At 46.3% G+C, this 21,348-nt stretch overlaps 1 protein-coding gene across 5 annotated transcripts in view; it reads left to right on the top strand.

Annotated features, from left to right (window-relative positions):
- The window catches only part of ASTN2 (astrotactin 2), a 1,056,817-nt gene that overhangs the window by 905,428 nt on the left and 130,041 nt on the right, over positions 1–21,348 (top strand). The window lies entirely within an intron of this gene.

Raw genomic sequence — 21,348 nt, 5'->3', positions numbered from 1 at the left:
GTCACCTAGAATCAGCTCCGTGGACCCCTCGGTCGATGATTCTGTAGTTTATAAGTTGGAGTTTTCTCTGCAGGCCAGGTTGATACTAGTGGCTCATGTTTTTAAATTCTTTTCCAGCTGACGCATACTTATGGACCACATACCATGTGCCACAGTTGGTTTCAGGCGCTGGGGAAATGTTAGAGACGGTTCGTTGGTTCGTTGCATCATCTGACTCATTCGAAGTCAGAGGCATGTATTCGTGCTGTTTTTTGTTTTGTTTTTCTATCTTGGTTAACCTGAAAATCCTGGAAGATTGGGAGCAGGTGATTTACTTGACAGGCACGCGCAGGAAGCGGTTGTGAAGCTGCTTGGTCAGTGACAGCAGGAGGAAAGAAGACCAACACAGAGGTGTGTTCAACAGGTTATCACCGAGGTCCCATGGGCTCAATTCCTCGGGTACCTTCTGGGGACAGATGCCTCTCAGAATTGCAGCCTGAGGGTGCAGAGCTGGGCTGTGTCTGCTCTGGCTCCCTGCACATGAAGTTGGAAGATTTTGGTTCCTTCCACTTTTGGCTTACCCTTTTGAGCTGAGCATTTCCATGGCATCAAGAAAGGCCTCAGGCCTGAAAGCAGAAAGATACACCTGCCCTGTCTTAAGGTGGAGGTTACTGGAGCATCACAAAGTAAGTCTGAACTCACACTGAAACTATTTCAGTTGAGGCTGAAATTGGAGACTAGGGACATGTGATGACCTCATACTTGCTCAGAAAATGTGTATATTGAAAAACTACATTTGCCAAGCATACTGCTGTGCTCTTGGAAACCAGTGTTGTTGTTTTTGTTGTTTAGTCACTAAGTCGTGTCCAACTCTTTGCAACCCCATGGATGGTAGCCCACCAGACTCCTGTATCCATGAGATATCCTAGGCAAGAACACTGGAGTGGGTTGCTATTTCCTTCTCCAGGGGATCTTCCCAACCCAGTAATCTAAGCTACATCTCCTCCATTGCAGGAGGATTCTCTACCACTGAGCTACCAGGGAAACCCTTTGGAAACCAATGGGAACATGATAAATATTATCCCTTTTATCTTGAAGCACCCGATCTGGAAAGAGAGAAATAAAAAACAGACAACTGTATGATCATAAAGTAAAAATGAAATATGGCTAAACAGATAAAAAATGCACCATGGAATAAGATGAATCTGTGTTGAGAAACTGGTAATCAAGGAGGTCTTCATGGCCTTTGATCTTAGCTTAGAAGGATACGAAGGGTTCCAATAGTAGAGATGAGTAAGAGGCAATCTAGACAGAGACAAAACATGGAACTAAAAATAGGTGTGAAGATAGACGAGAAAGATACCTGGAGGAACACAGTCTGAGAGGGAGTGGGGTTGTGGTCAAGCGGGTGAGTGTGTGGAGGCCGGGTGAAGACACTTGGACTGCGTTCTCTGGGCAGGACAAAGTGATGGAAGGTGGCTGCGGGCCCAAGACGTGGTTGGAATATGCACCTTCTCAGTTAAGAAAGGCTGGCTGCAGGTGAGGTATCATGGGTGGTGGTAGTGCAGGGTGAGCCCCTCCAGCCTGGGCTTTTATAGGGTCTTGGCAACAGAACAGAGGCTCTCATTTGGACAAGTGGGATCAAGGTAAAGATATAAAGCAGGTTAGCTCCCTCCAGACATTCTCTCTCTCTGACGTCCATCTGGAGAATGGCATTGGCATCCCATTCCACCAACCAAGGCAGTTTGATCATTTTTATTAATGTGTGGCCTAGTGAGTTTCCTCAGCCTTCATCCATCAAACACGACATCAGGCCTTCAAGAGCAGCCCACACCCAGTGCCTCGGAAGCCCATAGATCATGCCTCGAGGCAGGGAAGCAGATTCCCTTTTATCTTCCTTGCAAAAGCACAGATGTTTGGAATGTCAGTAAATGCACCCAGCCTTCCTTGGGGTTCAGGCATGGCTTCTCCTGGGATGACCTCTTTGGAATCCTCATTCCCAACGCATTCCGGGCAGACAAGTTCTCCATGTGTTCCTTTAGAGCTGCCTCTGCTTCACTCTTCCAACCCATGTGTCATGGGCAATGCATGTGTGTGGTCACATCTGCCTTGTCTCAGCTGCCAAGGCCATTTGCAAGGCACCTACTAATCAGTGTCTGAAAAATACCTTGATATCCAGATGCATGGCTTAGTTTTCTTTAGACCTCACCTACATCTCCCTGTTATCATCTGAGGAAGAAAAGCAGTGTTAAGAAGGGCTGGGTCGGGAGACCTGACATGAAGCTGAGGCCCTGGGTGGTCTTGGCACTCTCCCCTGTGGGCCTCTGTGTCCCGTCTCTGAAACCAGGTGGTTGAAATGGGTCACCTCTGAGGCCTTTCTGCCTTTAAGGTGTATGATTTCCAGCCTCTCAGGTGTTAAATGAATTTATTACCTCTATTCTTTTACTCATTCTTGGCAATGTGCCTCTATTTTTCAAAATTTCTCTGGAAGTATAGCGCTTGTGTATATATATATCCGATGACACTGATCTTGTGTATCTTGAAGAATTTTCACAAAATGAACACAACCCTGCAACCAATACCCAAATCAAGAAACAGAGCATCGCCTGCCTTTCAGAAACTCACTTTGTGCTCCCATTCAAACATAGTCCCTCCTCAAGGGTAAATCACTACCCTAACTTCTTTTAATATTGATTAATTTTCCTTGCCTTTGAAGCTATAAATTGTATGTTATGCATTCTGTTCTGTCTGGGTTCTTGCGATCACTGTATTGTGGAATTCATTCATATTGTTAGAGTTGTAGATCATTATCATTATTATTTTTATTGTAATTATTATCATTTCCCTTGTTCTCAAGGGAAGCTGCAGGTTTTTATTAAATTAAATGTATTTATTTTTAATTGAAGGATATTTGGTTTACCATATTGTGCTTTCCATCTTTTCTTGATGTAACAGGTATGTTGACCTCTGGATAAAAGGCTCCTTGTGGCCACATCTCTTTTGATACGGTTGGTAATGAAGCATTTCCAGAGTTATCTTCCTGGGACACATTAGATATGGAATAGATATGTGCTCATTTGGAGGATGAGATATGTGCTCATTTGGGGGATCATTGTTATCACTGTAGAATAATATGGCCTTCTGCCACATCCACCTCCCCAAATCAATCCTCTAGACCTCAGTTTTCACAAGAAAAGAAAGTTGTTGTACCAATTCATGTAAAAGTTTCCTCATAAATCTATTCTTTCTGAGATCCCAGAGTGATAATCTTTTCCTGTTTATCTTAAGTTTATGACATGGGTGAGCCACCCATGTAAAAATGGAGAACTCAGCTATTTTTCAAAAACGTTGAGCTCTGTGCTTAAAATCTATGCATTTTATTGTAGATAAATGATATTCCTCAATTTAAAAAAAATCAGTGTTATCAGAGAAGAGTGTCATTTATTGAGCCATTTGACATAATACTGTTCAGCAGTAAAAATGAAGCAGGAAGTGTACTATTCCATTTTACTGACGAAGACACTCATGTTCTGAGATGCTGATACATCTAAGATCCAGTGTGTCCAGTTTTTACCCATCATTGTTCCAAAGCCTAGCGCAGTTGTAACTGGCTCTACCTTCTCCATGAAACCTTTCCTGATCCCCACTCCAGGACCTATAAAAATTCTGAGTTTCTGAGATATCTTCCCTCCAGAAACTCTGGCCTAGGCATCATCTCGGTCTGTAGCTAACCAACCCCCTAACCCCTCCAGCACTCTCTGTTCAGTGAATAAACAGGCTTTCAGTTCCCAAGGCTGTCAATCGGCTCTATTTTATAAGTCCTAAATTTGCTACTAAAGTATTTTACAAGATACAACCAAACAAAAGCAAGTCTTTGAACAGAAGGTCACAGTTTTGGAAGGGCCTGTTTGGGTTTTAACAGCTAATGCTGGGCATTAAATTCATCTTAAGCAGAACCAAAATTTCCCTCTGGATAAGAGGGATGGGTTTTCAATGACCAGTGTCATTTGGGATCCTGGAAAGCAGAGGGTGGGTAGTTTTGGCGTGCTTTATGCCCAGTGCCTCATTCTTGAGTTGACTCAGGTTTCTGGGTGGAGTTACAGTTTTGTAGTAAGACTCTGGCCCCAGGACAACAGTCTGGCCAATTTCCCCTCAGGTCACTCTAAATGGCAAGAAAAATTACTGGTAACCTTTTCACAGGGCAAAGATGAAATTGGGACCTTCAAATCCTTGTCTGCATGAAAGTATAATCCCTTTAACTGGAAGAATAAGGGGGTGATGCTGGAATAGTCTCTGGAAGGGCCTGGGTGTAGACATGAAGGACTTCTTGCCTTTGGGTAATCCTTCTACTTTATGAGCTCCCCTTCATATATCATCTCATCAGCTGCTTACAACAGTCCTGCAACCCAGAGTGTCCTTAGACTCCTTTTCCAGATATGAAAATGGAGACTCAGAGAGGGAAGGTGATTGAACCAAGGACACACAGCTAGTCAGAGGTGCAACTAGGGCTCAGCTGTCAAGGACTCTTCTCTTGTTGCCAACCAGCCATCCTGCAAAGGCTTGGGGTTATCACAGTCAGTTCTTTCTGCAACTCCTAGGAGCTTATATCAAGATCCCTGCTATACAAAAGACAAAACTGAAACCTGGGCATGGTAATATGGATGGCCCCAAATTAATTACATGGCTCAGTCCCCAGTGGAAATTATCCCAGTTTTTCTACCCTTGAATCTATACCAAGAACTTAATAACCCTCCACATGGAAAGAATGTTTCCTTCCAAGCCTGGCCTCAGATCTAGGTGTTCTGGTCTGTAACTCTATTGCTTTTTACCATGGCCAGTTGGTTTTTGGAAATCAGGTTTCACCGGCTGTGAATTAGTGCTCTCTAGTAGACAATTGCCATTGAATTAGCAGAATCTTTCACTTGAGAGCATGGCTTCTTTCTAAACTCAAAGTCTCCATCAAGACTGTATCTTAAAGATCTCACTCTTAAAATCTGTCATTCATTTGCCAAAGCCCGAAGACCTTCTCAGAATGATCACCATCATTCACTGCATATTTCTGTAAGCAGACACTGTGCTAAGGACATCAAATATGCTTTCTCAAAACCTTACAGCAATTCTGTGAGCTATAAACTTTTAGTCTTTTTTAAAAGAAGGGAAAACTGGTGCTCAGTGAGGCAAAATCATTTTTCCAATGCAGAACTGGAATTTGAACAAGGTCTACCAGTGTCCCTGCCCTTTCTGGTATGCCAGAGTGTCTTTTAACTACTGGCCATAGACCTTCGATGTTGGAAGGAGCTTTAGATACTATCCAAGTCAATGTCCTGTCAACTCCCATTCTAAAGATGTGCAAATTAAGGCCAAGAGGAGGAGGAAGGGATTATTCATTAAGAGGAATGTCCCCATACTTTGCATTAACCTAATCAAGTAGGTTTTGAAGACTGGCATCTGCCTATAGGATTCTCTGGGTTTGGGGATTCAGCTTACCACTGATGCCAGGCATACAGGGAAGAATCAGAATGCACCTGGATACTACCCAGAGCTCCAGGGCATGGTGAGAAGAGCTGCCTACACCTTTTTGCCTCTCTGGAAGCCAGGACCTTGCCTTCAGCCTTGTCTGGGGGACTGGGACATTGAAGTTTAGAGGACCACACCACTCACACTTCCCTGGAAAATTCCTGTAATGTTTGACCCACCCATTCTCTCTCTGCTCTGCTCCTCTCCTTCTTCCTGAATGAGACATAATCCTAGCAACTGGCTTATGTCACATTTCACTTTGTTTGGAGAGGATAAGATTTTCCCTCCTCTTAATTGAGTGATTGAGCCTCTGTGAGCTCACAGATCTAATCTCGAGACTTGGGCGGGTTAACCTTGGTTATTGAGACATAATAGGAAATAGTGCTTTGGAGAGTTTGGGTTAGAGGCAGTGATTGAAGCTTTTTCTCAGAGGCCCTGTTTGAGGACAGGCCAGGGTTCCTCCCATGCACTTGGGCCCCTCTAGCTCTGAAACAGGCCACTCAGCGACTCTCTCTGAGACGAAGGTACGTACATCAAAGGCTGGGGAGACTGTGTCTCCTTCCAGTCATATGCTCTTTTTCCCTTGAGGCCCTCACTTCCTTGCCATTTCAGACTCAAGGTTTGTGAACGGATATGATACACACAAGCTTTGGACCTCAAATTCTCTTTGGTTCTGATTTAATTAAGCTACCAACGTTCTCTACAGCCTTTGCAAACTTGCTTCTCCTTTCAGGCTGTGTTTCCCCATCTGAAAAAAACAAAGAAGGATGTGGTGGTAAAAAAAAAGAAAAGAAATCTATGTCTGCCACAGTCTCTTTTTGAATGAAGGCTTTAGGGCTCATTAAGCATGATTCAGTCTAACCGGCACATGTTCTGAATGTCAACGGTGTGCCAGGCACTGGGCTAAGTGCTGGATTCCATTGGTGAACAAGAATAGGCAAGGACTCTGCCTTGTTGAAATTTAGAGTTGAGTAGGGGAGATAGATTTAGATTACTGTGATGCTGAATGGTTTGCCTTGGAAACAAACTGAGATCATTTGAGATTGCTCTCAGGTACTGCATTTCGGACTCTTTCGAGGGCTGTTTCATTCCTTCTAAGGGATTCTTACCCACAGTAGTAGATACAGTGGTTATCTGAGTCACACTTGCCCATCCCCATCCACTTTAGTTCATGGATTCCTAAAACGTCGATGCTCACTGTTGCCGTCTCCTGGCTTGATCACATCCGATTTACCTTGATTCATGGACCTAACATTCCAACACCACCTTGCCGACAAAGGTCCATATAGCCAAAGCTACAGTTTTTCCAGTAGTCATGTGAAGATGTGAGAGTTGGACCATAAAGAAGTCTTAGCACTGAAGAATTGATGCTTTCGAATTGTGCTAGAGAAGACTCTTGAGAGTCCCTTGGATAGCAAGGAGATCAAACCAAGCAATCTTAAAGGAAATCAACCCAGAAAACTCATTGGAAGGACTGAAGCTGAAGCTCTAGTAGTTTGGTCATCTGATGCAAACAGCCAACTCATTGGAAAAATCCCCAATGCTGGGAAAGACTGAGGGCAGGAGGAGAAGGGGGCAACAGAGTATGGGATGGTTGGATGGCATCACTGACTCAGTGGACATGAGTTTGAGCAAACTCCAGGAGAGAGTGAAGGACAGGGAACCCTGATGTGCTGCAGTCCATGGGGCGGTGGTGGGGGCATGGGTTTAAAGACTTGGACATGACTTAGCAGCTGAACAACAAGCAACAAGTGGAGATAAACAGTAAGTGATGGACTGTAAGCATAATGATTCCTGTGGAGGGAGGGCATGCTGTTCTTTGCTAGTGTACAGCAAGAACTGTTGAAAAGCCGTTTTGAAATAAAATTTTAAAAAATTTATGGCATCAAGAAAAAAAGAGTCTTTGTTTAGAAGTAGGTATTTCTGCATGATTAGTAGGACAGATCACATTGTTAAAAGGTCAGCATATCTTTAAGCGAGTCTTAAAGATAAGGAAAACTGCATCATTGCAGGCTCTCCCATCCCATCAGATGGCTTCCAGCCCAGGAAGCCTATATCTAGAGAAGCTAGACCACTGAAAGCTTAAGGGAGTGCCTACCTCTGTATTGATGTGATAATTTGATTAGCATCTATAAATATTACAGATATTAATGTTAATACCTGTACTATTTGATTAGTATCTGTAATATCTTAGGCGAGGCCCGAAGTCTTTGTCACTCAACATTGCATTCCAATACTCTAGAGCAGTGTCTGGCACATGGTTAATACTTAACAAATGTTGTTGAATGAATGTGGTTGAGAGGAGATGAGACAGGAGCCAGATCACAGAAGGACTGGAAAACAGGCTAAGCTGTTTGGACTTCATCCCACAGGCAAAGGGGAGCGTTGGATGGCTTTTGAGGATGATCATAAACATGATCAGAGTGGCACTTTGGAAAGAAAGGTAACGCTTCTACACTTTCTGCTCATAGTTCTTTGTATTTAGCTCAGCTCCATGCACAGAGGAAATACTCAGGGGTGTTTATAGTATGAGTGAATGGATGCATGAACAAACAAAGGCACGATGGCCACAGAAACGGCTGGATAGGTGGAGATACAGCATCCAACACAGACTCAGAACCAGTCATAGTGAGGTTTGAAATCTGTTATATTATCTAGTAGCTATGTGACACTTGGTCAATACTTAGCCTTCTTTTCTTCCTTCCTCTTAGGTTTTTTTTTTTTTTTAAACTTTGGATATTAGTACACATCTAATGAGTGCTCCATAAATTTCAGCCTTTGTATTCTTCCTTTCATGGGGAAGATGCATGATTTTCTAGGAAAGCTACGAAGGATGATCCCTGGACCCTCTCATTCTCTGCATAGTTCATAAAAAATGTCCTGCAAACCTTTGAGTTTCCAGAGCCGATGTCAATCATCCAGTACAGTACAATTCCTTCATTGTTTAGTCAAGAGGATCAAGCCCTGGAGAGTAGAAAGAGCTGATCCCAGCAAGTTAGAGAAAGAGCTGGGTTTTGAGCCCAGGTCTTCTGGTTCATTACTTTTTATTCATGTTTGGACAATGCATTTATCCATGAAATTGGCCTTATGAGTTCCAATATTCTAGAGGTAAAATGGAGCCCTAGGTCCTTAAATAGTCTCAAGGGTAAATGAAGTCATTCTTTTAGTTTATGTAGCGCATCACTTTGGCCATTCCTTTTGTCTAAAAGGTGTTGTGGCCATAGATTTGAACAGTCAGAAGGGATGGGATTAGCAAAGATAAATTTGGTAAGAGAGGCTGCTTTGCTCCTCCCTATATTGCCTCAATAACTTCAACTCCTCCGAGGGTTCCTGGGCCCAGGCTCTGGATGGATCCAGAAATTGTAGTAGAGTCTCCATGAGCTGAGTAAGAGATAAGAAGAGAGTGGGTGGAGGGAGATGACCACCACTTAGGTGCCACACAGTGTCAGAGCAAGGACATACTCAGGGACCATCTCGCTCACGTCCCCCAGTTTGCACAGAGATGAGGAAAGATTGGCTCAGATCATGCAGTATTAGAGCAGAGATATAGTCAACGGGGTTGGGTGTTGGATCAGATATAGAAGGAGAAGGAAAATGAAGGTCCAGCTAAGATAACATGTATGTGAGGAGGGATGCTTTTCTCTGGGAAGCAGACTTGATTAAGGTGAAAGATCCCTTCTGTTTGAGGTATGTTGTATCTAAGGTACTTGAAACATTCAAGTAAAGAAATAGCAACATAGTTGGATATGAAAGGTTGTTGTTGAACCAGGCAAAGAGGCCGGGATTCTTGGCCTCTGGACGAGAAGAATTCAATCCGGGGCCAGAAATGAGGCTTGATCACTCAGAGCTTTTGTGTAATAAAGTTTTATTAAAGTATAAAGGAGATAGAGAAAGCTTCTGACATAGGCATCAGAAGGGGGCAGAAAGAGTACCCCCCTGCTAGTGTTAGCCATGGAGTTATATACTCTCTAATTAGTTATTACAGTGAATCAGAAGAATGTCTGGAGGTTGTAAAGACCTCAATAGGTCTACTCCCATAATTTGCACCTTAAGATAACAGGATTAGCCAGAAGGTTTTTTTCCAGAGACTGTCCTCAAACAGGATACATTATTGTTATATAATCCTAAGGAATGTAGAGGGACAAAAAAAGTTTGTCCTTTCTTCCTCCTTGAGAATTCCAGACCCCTCTCTCCTTGGGGACCCCTAGACTTCTTATCAACCTGCCTAGGAAATGACTCTCTCAGATATGAGGACCAATCAAGGGAGAAGATGGGGCCAGGCACTGGACCTTTGAGAGTTAATCAGATGAAAGGTGAAACGCTGCATTTGCTTACACTGTCTTGATGAAGTCAGTTGACTTAGAGAAGAAGCGGGCTTGGGACTGAGTCTTGAGCAACGCCAGAAAATAACTTCTGGGTCAATGAGCTGACCTACAGAAGAGACTAAGCAGGATCAGACTGATGGGACAATAGGAAGATTGGGGGATCGAGCAACCAAGAAAAGAGAGCTTCAGGGAATAAGGGGGTGGTCAGGAGGCTGCAGACTCAAGTTGCCCAGATTCACATTGGTGATAAATTGGTAGAGGCAAAACTTGAACCCATGTCTGCGATTCCGAAAGCCATGTGCCTTCCAAAAGGCTATGTTGCAACACAGCCATGAGAAAAACTGGATGGTAAAACGTCTGTGAGTGCAAGCAGAATGGTCTGCTCCCTCCTGACTCTGGCTCCTAGACCCCAAATGCCCTCAGAAAATACCGAAGCTTAACGGAAGGAAGGTCAACCAGAACTTGAAACTCATTCTGAGAACACTAAGGCTCCTTTCTGCCAAACTTTCTCCCCACCCCCATCCCTAGGGAAAAAGAGTCCAACAAAACTTCAATTCACTTATAATTGCTCCACTCCCAGAATTAGAAGGATTCTTTTTTTTTTTCTTATTGGTCTCCTTCTAACACCCTCAACTGATGCTTTTACAAAACTGTTATTTTAGGGCTGTTTGGACTTGTTTTCTACATAGCTCTTGTTTTCTATTATTTCTCTCTTTTTCCAGGGTTCAGACTAATTAAAGGAAGTGTAAATCACACCTCGTTTGCACAAAATACCTTTCATGAGGTCTGGAAGCAATTTAGCTTCTGTTTGCCAAAGATCTTTAGGAAAGAAAAAAAAAATCCCCTTGGTTTAAAAAAGATTAATTTCTCGGTGCCAAAAAAACCCATTAAGTGCACCTCCCATTTCTGGGATCTTTTATGGTTTTCATGTGAAAATGGCAGCCAGGGTCAAAAGAGGGAAGACCAGGCTGGCTCTGCAATTACGTCTGGCCCTCCCATGCCACCAACCTGGCAGTTCTGCTGCAGAGAATGGAGCAGAATAGCCTGGTCTCACAGTGCGTCCAGAGAGAATGGAAGATCTATCACTGGCTATCTTCTACTCCCGTCCCCCATCTCAAATTGTGACTACTGGTGGTCTTCCCAGCGCCAACGGCCCTTGATCTGAGATGAAGCTTATACGCGAGGCTCTGGAGAAGACGGGGGAGGCGCCACCCTAGGACACTTCTTATGCCTCCATTGGAGACCTGCTCCCTATTTCAGTCGGTCTCATCTCCCCTTCCCTCCCCCTCATCTCTGCCTCTCCTGTCCTCTTTATGTTCACCTTTACTCTGAGAACTGACCCCTGCATCTCCCCTTAGGTGGTGGTGTTCAGTCACCAAGTCATGTCCGCCTCTTTGTGACCCCATGGACTGCAGCATGCCACACTTCTGTCCTTCACTATCTCCTGGAGTTTGTGTAGACCAATGCCCATTGAGTCCATGGATGCCATCCAACCATCTCATTCTCTGTCGCCCCATTCTGTTCCTGCCCTCAGTCTTTCCCAGCATCACGGACTTTCTCAATGAGCCAGGGCTTCACATCAGGTGGCCAGAGCATTGGAGCTTCAGCATCAATCCTTCCAATGAATATTCAGGGTTGATTTCCTTTAGGATTGACTGGTTTGATCTCCTTGCTGTCCAAGGGACTCTCAAGAGTCTTCTCCAGCACCACAACTCGAAAGCATCAATTCTTTGGTGTTAAGAATTTGGAACCACGAAGAACCTTCTTGTTACCTTCTAATGTCCTCATTTTCTTTTTTAAGATTTGTGACAGTCAAGGCCGGTCAGGGAGATGGATTGTCTGTGGACCCACACCCATGACCCAGCAGAGCCAGAGTTAGGCCTGAGGGCCAGGCCCTCAGTCCAGTGCCCTTTCCTGTCTTCATAAAGACGACTCTAACAGTAACAATTTCTGACAACAGGATGGGGGGAGAAAATGCCATCAGCTTGAAGGGATGGTGTGTGCTCTACCCATCACATTATACCCCGATGACGCTTGTATCTGCTACCTTCTCACAGAGTCAGTCACGGGAAAAGAGGGAGATGAGCTGGACTGACTATTGAGGTGGATGTGGTAACAGTAGAAGAGAAAAACGTTTGTGACAGATCCTGTGCTCAGATCCTAACCCTTCTGTTTTGACGTGGGTGACAGTGGACACGTGGCGATGCACTACAGCTTTCTAGGCCACGGCATGTGCTGAGTCACTCAGTCGCGTCTGACTCTCTGCGACCCCACGGACTGTAGCCCTCCAGGCTCCTCTGTCCGTGGGGTCCTCCAGGCAGGAATACTGGAGTGGGTTGCCATTTCTTCCTCAACAGCAGCCCCATCTATAAAACAGGGATAATAGTACCACTATCCGGGGGCTGTCTGAACTAAATGAGCTCGGGTCTAACAGACCCACAGTAAGCCATCAGTAATCAGAGATCCGTTTCTTCAAGTGCCTTTTTTCTTGAGAGGGAATCAAAACCTCCATATGTGGCTACTTCTTGGCCTCCCTGTCCTCCAAGTGTGGCATCTACTTCCTAAGAAAATAAGTAAATAATAACAAAAATATTTGGAACTTGTTAAAGCATGAAATTTCCAGACTGATTTTCCGCTGATCTGAACCTTCTGTAATTCTTCTGAAGAGAAGAAAGTGTCACAGACAAAAGTAACTTTATCAAAGAATGAATTGCATACTACATTTCCTTGGCTGGCATTTTTTTTTTTTTTTTTTCATTTGAAAAACCCAACTTAAAAAGAAAATGTTGGTGGGGAGGCCCAGTATGGGGAAGGGTAAGTGATGTTACCTCAGGGATCAGTGTGCTAGGGTCGGAAGAGAACATGCTCCAGGTCTCCACTGCTGCTGCTTTACATAATCTCAGACACAATTGCTTTCTACTTTTCTGAACTTGCGATTTCATAATTTCAAAATGAGAATGGTAAGAGTCGTAACTAGAGAATTAAACATGTACTAGTCCCAATGGACTTCTCACACTGTGAGAAGTCACTCACTTTCTAAATAGCGGAAGTGAGTGAGAGAGAAAATTCTGGAAGAAAGAAAAGAATGTAAGCGGTTCCAGAAAGCACCCTCAGAGTCAGAACGTTGGAGTTGGAGTCTGGTTCTAAGAAGAACCAGGACTTGCACTTTGGAGCCTCCATTTCCCAATAGTAAACTGATTTTCTTACTCTCCTCTCTGAGCCGCCTGCCCCTAGGCCGGGGCCCCTCACCCCGTCACTGTTCTCTCGGGTTTTGTAGCATTTTCCTAGCTGGTCTCCCTGCCTTCATGCACCCTTACCCTGCTGCCCCTCTAATTTCCATCAGTGGGAAGAGTCTGGGGCCCATTATCATTCTCCTCTGCCTTCAGAATAAGGTCTTTGTTTCTTAATATGGTTGATGAGGTTCTGCAAAATCTTGGCCTTGCCTGTCTCTCCAGCTTCCTCTCTGTCCACCTCCCCTGGTCCTGCCCTGCCGCCTTACCTGCTGCTCCCCTTCCCCCCACCGCCGTGTCTTCATCCTTCTGCTGAGATGCCCTTGCATACCCCACCCCCCCTTTCAAAAACTCAGCCTCAATGTAAGACTGTCTTAGGAGGCCACTTATTATTGAATCTACAACTTAGATCAAGTGACTCAGTGTCTCTGGCCCCAAGTTGCTCATCTGTAAATTGGGGATGCTACTCCCCTCTCCACTGGGTTAATGCGACAACTGTGGTAGCGGGGACAGCTCACTCAGCATGGGGCAAATACTAAGCGCTTTTCAGAAGGCTAGTCCTCACTCTTTATTCTTGTCGCTTGCCTGCTGGACGTTGCTTCCAACCCAGACTCTGTTCTCACAGGCTTCGCACACAGCCCTCTCCCACGTCTTCCCCTCTCACTGCCCTGTGCGTTAGTTCCTGAAGGTTCTGCATGTGGGTACTGACTTCAGGTCCCAGCTCTCTCACTCGTATGACCCTCTGCATAACTTAGTCTGAATCTCAGTGCCTCATCTGTAAAATGGGGGCAATAGCAGCATCTCTCTCTCAAGACTCTTGTTAACATTAAGTAAGAACATGCATATAAGGTACTTAACAGAGCTCTTGGCACACAGAAAGAACACAGTAGATGTTTGCTCTTGATGTTGCTGTTGCTCTGTACCCCCGTGCCTGGCAGGGAGAAGTACAATGACCGTTGAAAGGATGAAAGCGCTCTGTGAGCAAAAGGGAGTGTGGGATGAGTTTTCTGATGGTTTTCAAAGGAGAGAGCGTAACAGGCCCAGGGTGGGGCTTGCTTTGCGTGATCACGGGGTCCACCTGGGCAGCCCTGTTCCTGAGCCCTAATCTCTCTCTTCTGTTTGAGAACCAGGGAGGGGATGGGAAGGGGAACGTGCCCAGGTGTTTGTGGCAGGGCGGGCACAGGCACACAGAGAGCCAGCAACACGTGAGCCGGCGGGCCATCCTTGCCAAGGTGCCCTAATCCTGTCCCGGAGCAATTCCTGCATTCCCACCCCAGCCTGGAAGCCTCTCACACTCCCTTTGCAGCCACACGAACAAACAGGACCACCCCACTTCTACGCTGGCCCCTGTGGGGTCTACCTAAACCATCTTGGCTTTCCTGGGTCTGATTGGAAGCTCCTTTTGAAAAGCTGAAGTACTCTGGACCCCGGGTGGTAGACTACCCCAAGTTTGAATTCCAGCTTTCCTACTTACCAGGTTTGTAATTAAGTCCAATGACTCAATATCTCTGAGCCCCATTTCCTTGCCTGTACAACAAGGGTATTAATCCCCATTCACAGGCTTGTCATGAAGGTTACCTGAAACAATGCAGGCAGTGCAGCGAGTCAGCTCCTAACAGATACTAAGTCTTCTTAGGGGATTAGTCCCCCTTCCTCTTCATGATCTACATTTGCCTCCTGGAAGCGACTCTGTGCCAGCCTCCCGGACACAGGTTGAGTTGGCTTCCTGTAACTGGGAGTGTTCAAGAAGGGGCCAGATGGCACCTAAATGTGGACAGAGGGCTCGGGATCAGTGACTTTTTAAGTTCTTCCAAACTTGAAAGTCGCTCAGCCGCGTCCAACTCTTTGCCACCCCATGGACTACACAGGCCATGGAATTCTCCAGGCCAGAATACTGGAGTGGGTAGTTTTTCCCTTCTGCAGGGGATCTTCCCAACCCAGAGATTGAACCCAGGTCTCTGACATTGCAGGCAGATTCTTTACCGGCTGAGCCGCAAGGGAAGCCCAAACTTAGAATTCTGCTGTTCTGTAAAATACTTCTCAGGTGAAGATATCAGTGTGCAGATAAGGGGGCTGTACTCCTCCCCACCGCTCCTGCCCTGAGCTTCTCTCTCAGCATAGCATCATGGTGGATGGATACCCCCCATCATGTCTTCTGCATTCCCTCAGCAGTTCACAGTGGAGCTCACTCACATTCTCCTGCCTAGCTTCAGCACATGGGCCGGCCTAGAGGCGGAGGCACCCGGGGACTGTGTGGAGGGGAAGTGATTAAGGCATTAGTCCACAGGGCCCTCCGCAAGAGCCACCCGCCCTGAGCTTTCTACCGCAGACTCTCAGCCCATGCCTTTCCCATGTGAACGATGTTAGGAAATCCCCTTAGAGGTATTTTCTCAGCCTAAGACCTCAAGACCCATGTGATGGTAATTTATAAATATTTATTGATAGCCTACTATGTGCCAGCCTCGGCACTTGGTGGGGTTATGCTGTCTGTCTGCTTGCTTTTTCTCTGTCAACCTACAAACTAAGACTCAATGAAATCTGCAGATGAGAATGCAATGCCCCTGCCATCTCCCCAGCCTCATCTCTGCTCACTCTTCTATAGGGATCCTTGGTTCACCCACACCAAAGCAGCTGCCTTTCCTGAAAGACTGTGTCTTCCCATCCTTTCAGGCTTTATCCCCCTTCTGAACTTCTCTTTCTCTCTGGGATGTTTTTTCTGGGCTCTTGTGTCTTTTAAAACAGTAAGCTTGGAATTTTTATAAATAATCTTTAAAAAGTTAGTTTCATTTTGGAAAAACAAAGAAAAGTCAAGCCAGGGAAAGTGTTGCTGCTCATAAGAAACACAGTACCTATCTCGGTGTGGCAGTTTAGAGGGGGAGGACTGTATATTTTCACCAACCAGGATGGATTCAGAGTAGAGCCATGAAGGTCACAGTAGGACCTGGAAGGAAGGAAGGAAGAGGGTATTCAGGTGCAAGTGCAAAGACCTGAAGGTCAAAACTTGTAAATCGTGCCCAGGGACGCAGAGACAGATGTGGTTTACGGAAGTGGATGCTGCGGAGGATGAGGCTTGAGCCTTAGATGGAGGTCGGGTGTGCAATGCCTTGAATGCCAGGCTGGAGCACCTGATTTTGATTCTGTACTAAGTGGAGAGAACTGAAGTTTAACGCAGCAGGAGTAACATTATGGGACCTGTGCTAGAGATGAGTAACGGAGTCGCTGCTCTGACATGTTACATCTGAGTGAATATATGGCGTTCTTCTGCAGATTGCTATCTAGTAGAAACAGGCCAGCATTTTAACACTGACCTCAACTTCTTTGGAGGGAGAAAAGGCCAATCCCCTTTTCAAGAAGGAGCTAGGTTTGTTATGTTTCTCTGCTTCTGCAACAGGCTAAATTCAGGTAAAAGTTGACAGGTGCCTTCCTCTGGGATTAGGTGAGCTCTTTGCTTAGGGTATCTCAAACACGGGCAGCTTGCCCTCTGTAAAGCTGCAGGAAGCTCACCCTCAAGGTTTAGAACACAACTGAGGTGGGTTGAGGTGAAGTGGGAGGCAGAAAGGGGACAGTTAGGAGCAGACCTGGGCCATGGAGCTGGCCTTAGAGTGTATTGGTAATTGCACGCGTGTACAAAGGTTCTCCTAGCCCAGAACGGCCACACCCCCTCTCCCTTCCATCTGCCTCTGCAAACAAGGCCCATGGACTTCCTGCCTATTTTGCAAATAAAGTTTTATTGCAATACTACCTACATCCATTCATTTACATTTTGTCTGCGGCTGTTTTCACATTACAACAGCAATGTCAAGTATTTGCAACAGAGACTGGATGGCTCACATGAAAATATTTTCTATCTGACCCTTTGCATTAAAAAAATTGCTGATGCCTGATCTGACCGAGACTTCTCCATCCTTCAGAGCATAACTTAAATTCACCTCCTCCAGGAAGCTCTCCCTGACCTTCCTGGTTCTCACTGAGGGTACTCATCTCCCATATTCAGTGCCACTTATTACCCACTAATTATTACTCTCATATTTCCCCTCTTCTATGTGTACTTTTAAAATGGTTTCCCTAAGTACATTGTACTGCTCTTGTGGGCAGGGACCACATTTTAAACTTTCTGTCAAGTTACGTTAAACAGTAGTTAGCAGAGTAGAAATATGTGTGTTTTGTAGAGAGACAGGCCTGGTATCAAGTCTTGCTCTTCCCCTTGCCAGTGGCTTGACTCGGGACAAGTCACCTCGTCTCTCTGAGCCTCCCTTCTCGTCTGTAGTCTAGCTTGATGACACAAGCACACCCCATGAAGACTATTGGCAGATCCAAAGAGACAAAGCATACAAAAGCCAAAGCAAAACAGCACATTGTTACTGCGGGAAATGGAAACTCAACAGTAGTTGACTCTTGCTTTGGCAGTGTGTAGATTTAAAATTTTCTCCCGTGAGATAGTTAGGGAGTTTGGGATGGACATGTACACACGGCCACATGTCAAATGGATAACCAACAAGGACCTGCTGAGTAGCACAGGGAACTCTGCTCAATGCTATGTGGCAGCCTGGATGGGAGGGGAGTTTGTGGGAGAATGGATACATGTGTATGCATAGCCGAGTTCCTTTGTTGTCCACCTGAAACTATCACAACAGTTAATTGGCTATCCTCCAATATAAAATAAAAAGTATTTTTTAATTAAAAAAAATTTTTTTCTCCCATGGATGTCTAGGAGGGAAAAAAAAATTCCATTATCCAAGTGTTTTGAGAAACACTGCATGTAGCTGCCCCCTTTCTCAGAAATTCATAAGATTCATTCTCATATTAAAAGCTCTGTGGGAAATAAATCTGTTTAACTTTATTTAACCCTGTGTTTTGCAAATTTATTTGGCCACACCTTGAAATAACTATTCACGTCTCATGAGAGGTAAGCTCCGAAAACATACTTTCAGCCGATTGGGCCAAGTGGTCCTTGGGTCTCCAGCAACCCTGTCGTATTGAGTTTGCAAAAATAAGTTCTGCTTATCAGCCTCCTCTTTAATCAACTGGAAGAAGGAAGGCAACGAAAACCCACATTTTTGTATAAAAATAATGCCATTTAGATCTGTTTGTTCTATAAGTCAAGAAGTAGTCCACGTGCATGCCCCATGTCCCAGGGATATTTGCCACAGAGGCCACTGGAGAGTTCTGCATTTGGGGCGTGTGTGTGTTTGCACTAATGCCCACGTGGGCCCGTGGCTCCTTCCTCCTCCTGCCAAGGTTCTTAGAATCATGTACCAGAGGCATCGCACATCCTGGTACATCCATGACTATTCCTTTTCTTCCACTGATTGAAGACCTCTCACAAGTCCCCCTTTGACCTCCTTGGGTTCAATCCCCTGGAAAAGTGTCCCTTTTTGTTTTGCACAGTTGACCCCTCCCTCTTTCTGGAACGGAACCCTTGGGTCTCAACCATGGGTCTCTGTGGAAGGGGGAAATTGAGGCCTTGGGAAATTACTTGGAGGATGGTGAGGGGGGGTGGTGTGCATGAAATCATTGGGTAGGTGTGGGTTTGAGGTTCTAAACTGGTGACTACGAATTGAGAGCAGCTGGTACTTTGGCCGGTGGGGGCCAGCACACTTTGCAGTCTCTTTCGATGGGGCTGTGACCCGAGTAGGCGGCCAGGGGAGTCTTCCCTACCATCTGCCCAGGCCGCCGCTGCTGTGCACCCACTGCCTCAGGACACTGAACGACACCCTCTTTCTTCTCAAAAGCATGTTGCTTTGCATCAGAAATGATATCGTCATCTCAGCCTTTGTTAACGAAGTTGAAAAGTCTCTAGGAAGAGCCAGAAAGGGAAGAGGAAGCCCCGGTTGTGAGGGCCGGGTGTGTGTGTGTGTGGGTGGGGGCCACGGCCGACAGAGGGCGCTCCCACACCACGCAACGCTGACGGCCAGGCTCCCGCCGGCGGGGAGAGAGGGGGCCGGCTGACCTTTCTCGGGTTGCCAGAGCAGCGGAGGTGTCAGCTGAGAACGGTCACAGCCTGGGGAGGAGAAGGGAGGGAGGGAGGCTGGGGCACCCGAAGGGGAGGAAGAGCCGGCGGGGAAACACAGGCACGCATTTCACGGAGACCGGGACACAGGAGACAGGCAGCATACGCACAGCGCACCTACAAACCGCACATGCAATAAACACCGCACAGACACAGCACACAGCCCAGATTTTTTTTTTCCTTTTTCTGAATCACACAGGATGCAGAACCACAATGCGAATGCAATCCATAGTACGCAGATACACACAACATGGCCCTCTCGCCCAGCTAAGCCACAACAAAGACAGCACACAGACACACACGTGTAAACACATCTCCCCCGGGCAGATTCAGCCATGTACCATATGCAAAAGGCAGGTAACGAAGACCCGCATGGTAAGCACGCATGCACACACAGACACACACAGCCTGGGGATAGCCCACCACCGCAACAGACGTCCTCAGAGACGCGTCATAGACAAGCAACAGAAGCACGCGTGATGCGTAAACATGGCCAGTTCCCCACAGGCGTGCTGTAAAGACATATGCTATGTACCATATGCCACGTCTATCCACCCAGCGCAGACAGGCGTGCCGATCACATGAGATGTCATCCGCTTGCAGAGCACACTGCACACGCAGCTCACACTCACTGTACGGGCACAGGTCCACAGGCATCATAAGCACTCGGAGTTCAGTAAATGTTTCTATAAGAGAAAAGACAAGGAGGCCAGAAATGGGGTAAGAGAAGAGAACGAGGGTTGAGAAAGATGAAGAAAGGACAGGGAGAAGAGAGAGTGAGAGAGGAGGGTTGGGGACCAGGTCTGGGGCTCCACTCGCCTCTCCTCCTCCCCACTCCTCACCGGTCACTGGAGCAGAGAGCAAACCAGCTTCTGGTGGGGCGCCTGGGGGAGGCCACACCGACTTGGTGGCTACAGCTGGGGTGGACGGTGGCCCCTGTGAATGTGAGCCACCAGCGTGGGGGCAGGGTCAGAGGCACCACACCACAGCTCCGTCTCCCTGGGGCCCTGCAGCTCCAGGGAGACCTGTCCCGACCCATGCCATCTCATTTAATCCTGATCTGTGAGCTGCGTACAGTCCACAGTTTGACTGGCCCCTGGCCCCAGGATCACCAAGAAACAATTACCAGACTCTGAGGGTAGATTTCATTCTCCCCTCTGAAAGTGCACTTTTTTCAAAATAAAAACGGAAAACTTGAGTGATCCTATGAGGGGCTGTCCCTCCAGAGAGGACAGGGCAGATCAGGATGGTAAAGGGCTCCTACAAGCTTGCTTATCACATAGGAAAGTATAACCTTCTTGGAAGCACAGGATTTTCAGTGAAGCAGGTTCCAAGCAGCAGACCTTCTCGAGCGACCATCCTGGTGTAGCCTAATGCAGGGCCCCAGGATATAGAAACAGGAGACTCAAAACCTGTCTTCCAAAATGTACAGCATAAGCGGGGATAGACAGCATCTTCGACTCAATGGACAAGAGCAAACTTGGGAGAGATAGTGAAGGACAGGGAAGCCTGATATGCTGCAGTCCACAGTGTCGGAAAGAGTCGTAGGTGACTGAACAACGGCAGGATAGAGTCACAGAATGTTAAGTGGAAAAGGGTTAAGTGAACGTATAGAAGAATGTATAGAGTTTAGTTCCTTTTATATTGATTAGGAAGAAAGAGGGCAAAGGGGTGAACATTAATTGAAAGTCTGTCACACACACTGTGCTGGGCACTGTGCATCCATTATCTTGGTTACAGCTCATAAAACAAACTCTGGAAAACAGAGCTTAGCAGCTCCACGTTACAGATGAAGAAACCGAGGCTGCAGATGTAAAGCCGCCTGCACAGGGCTGCACAGTGAGGGGTCTAGATTCAAAGCCGTCAGCTGGACTTCAAGCACCACCTCCACTTCACTATATGGCAAGAATTATTTCCTCTGGCTTTTCAGATCTTCAGTGAGAGTCAGCAGAAAGGGGAGAGAGACAGTCTCAGCAAAGAAACTCTGAGTTAGCTGGCATGAGGGCATACTTTAGATTCTCCCAACAGTAAGAGGGAATCCTGGGTGATAAAGTTCCTGGTCATTCTGCAAGGGCCTGTGTCCTCCAGTTTCTGGGCCTGGCATGTGGTCCCTGACTTAGGTGCTGATATGTGGTTCCCGTGTTCCTGATGAGACCCACCATCCTTGTGTGCTTCAGCCCTTGGCTCCGTCATGGTTCTGCCTGCTGTTTGAAGTGGGTGTTGGGGATGGATCTCTAGCTTCCCAGATTTCTCTCATGGTCTGTAGAGCCTTCCTGATGAGGATGAA

Source organism: Bos javanicus, chromosome 8 (assembly GCF_032452875.1).
Source record: "Bos javanicus breed banteng chromosome 8, ARS-OSU_banteng_1.0, whole genome shotgun sequence".
Lineage (NCBI taxonomy): Eukaryota > Metazoa > Chordata > Mammalia > Artiodactyla > Bovidae > Bos > Bos javanicus.
The sequence above is the reverse complement of the archived record's forward strand: the minus strand, read 5'-3'. Positions and strand labels throughout refer to the sequence as shown.